The sequence below is a fragment of the Pinus tabuliformis genome, chromosome 3_2, assembly GCF_031772625.1.
Source record: "Pinus tabuliformis cultivar Carrire ecotype Pingquan chromosome 3_2, CPIR1, whole genome shotgun sequence".
Taxonomy (NCBI): domain Eukaryota; kingdom Viridiplantae; phylum Streptophyta; class Pinopsida; order Pinales; family Pinaceae; genus Pinus; species Pinus tabuliformis.
The window spans coordinates 334727036-334729572 of NC_142302.1; the positions used below are offsets into that span (position 1 = coordinate 334727036).

General features: G+C 41.8%; 1 pseudogene; it reads right to left on the bottom strand.

Moving 5' to 3' along the window:
- Positions 1-609: 609 nt before the first annotated feature.
- On the bottom strand, positions 610-1837 carry LOC149180852 (monocopper oxidase-like protein SKU5 pseudogene; annotated as a pseudogene).
- Positions 1838-2537: the final 700 nt, after the last annotated feature.

The window sequence follows — 2537 nt, forward strand, 5'->3', positions numbered from 1 at the left end:
TAGTTACACCTTCATGGCACATGGTCAAGAAACATAGAGGGTGAAACAATAATGTCCTTAAAGCTTTCTCTATGTCTTAAAATAGCTCTGTGAGATGCATCCGCACGGTGAAACCAATTCAAATTTTTCCATGAAGGCCCTGTATTCTGCTTGATCTTCTGCTTTGATGATTGAGGTGTCTCCTTTGCAACCACAGACTTCTCTGATTTCCTCAACTTGTGTTCGTGGTTTATGTTCAGGCCATCATTCCTCAAAACCTTTTAGTAGCTCAACTTTAATATCCCTCAGTTTCATGCCAAAGTTAATCAAAGAAACAACAGTACATCTTGTCATCTCTCTCTTGCTAAATCACTGCAGATATATAAGCTCTGTCAACCTCTCACAGTTAAGCGTATGAACCCGGCCTTTTCGATCCTCACTTAATAACAAAGTTGGCAACGCTTTGAGTTACTTGAATTGCGTCTGCAGAGTGAGGAATTGTTGGTATTTCCCATTCAAATGTATTTTTCTCTGGATGCCACTGTACAGCAGTCACTGGATGATTGTAGGCCTCCATAGTTGAGACATATGTCATGGTGACAGCGTCCAAAGGTGTAGCATCGTCACAGCTTAGTTGAGCTTATTTGGTGGTATGTTCTCCACACAGCTTGGGAAGCCTAGCAATGTAACCATGCCAACATTGATAGATGACGCCGACGCTTTTTTATCATTTGTATGGGATTGTGGCTTCTGCATGCGCGAGAGGGCACCACAGTAAAGAGCATTGCTAGGCAGAGGCAACTCAGTTTTGTTGTTTATCTCTGGATTCACAACCCTTACATATGTTTCCTGACCCAGATACCAGGTATCTAGGTTTTAAGCTCGGAGATTCCACATGCCAACATTATCTAGAGATACTAGAATTGCTGTCCAGGCATTGGGGAAAACCTGTGCTGTGGCACGAGCAACTCCATCCCATTTGTTGTAAGTTCCTCAGCTGTCTTCGGTCCAATCTCCATAGTCCATCCCGAGAACGAAAAAGGCATAGCCATCCATGTGATAACTTTGCACAGTTGTATCATTATTCTGTAGAATGATTTCCATGAATCCTTTATAGGTGCCGTTAATTATTGACATATCAAGCTTTGGTGTCCTGTTCATTTGTCTGTCTGGGAAATCAAGTTTGAAGTCTCCGGTTAGATTAAAATGATCAGCAAGCTTGAGTGGAGTTGCAGGAGCTTGGTAAGAGATCCCATTCAAAGTGCAACGTCGTTTCCCATTGACCAATTCTGGTGGCTTGTTTTTCAACACAAAGACCTGAGTGACATTGATAGATCCATTTGAAAGACCCCTGTGGATTAGGCCTCGCAGCCCCGGCAGATACATTCCACCTGATAGATTTTGCCTGGTTCATAGAGAAGTACTTGTCATAATAATCATCTGGACCATCTGGAAGAGGCCCTTTTGCCTTACCTTTAGAATTGGAATAATGCAATATTGCCACACCCGTAACATTGGACCAAATAGTTGTATTAACAAAGCGCGCACTTGCCACCATGTAATAATCACTGCTTGCATTCTGGTCCATCGTCACCAGGAATGAGTAAGACTGACCAACATGAATATCCAAGTTTGTGAAATTTTGTTGTGATGTATAGGACCCTTCTGTCTCCGCAAGCAGCAAATTATGATTCTGGATTCTGAAGTTCAAAGAAGTTGAATCTTGTAAACCACGATGCAGATATAGCAACATATGTAACAGGGCAGCACAAGGCTTGCAGTCACCATTTTGTAAAGAAAGATTAGGTGCTAATTTCTCACACAGCACAACCTTGCCTTGCGCTTTCTTCCATAACATATTATCAGTCTAAAGATCAAGATGACTCTGCGCAAACAAGCCCCGAGCAAACACGTAAGGAATGCAGAGGGACACGTAAACGTAAGGAAGGCAGGGAGCTGTCAAAAGTTTCGTAAGGATAGGTGCCACAATTTATTGTAATAAGTTTGGCTCATGCACTATTCTATTATCATTCCCAACTGCTGGAAGAGCTAACTTGCTCAATAAGCATGCTAAGATTTTGGACCTCCATTGAAAACTCGAACAAATCCCCAATTTCGTAGCACGCTACAAAATCACCTAAACAGGTAGCGCTGCGAAACTGCTAAAAGAATTATGGCGCTGCGAAAACACCCTGTCTTTAAGCTAGGCTAAAAAAATTTTGGCAATAGCATTTTCAGTGATAACAGCGGCTCCACTTGGGATAGTGTGCCCTTGTGGTGCACTAAGAACATGCAGCTCCAGTGCCTTATCCATTTGTGACAAACAGAAATTTTCTTGACAAGCATGACTGTAGGAGAAAGAAAACTACATCTACTGAAAAAAAAAAACATGCTCAGTTAACCTTGAGCTTATTTGCATTTACCTCTACCTACCTACCCTAACCATTTCAACTTCCTTCTGCTCAATCAATATGAAATTTCCAATGTAGCCAATCCTCTGTTTTATCTGATACTTGGTTCCTTTGACTGCATCGGAATTCAGAGCCAATATGATAGTA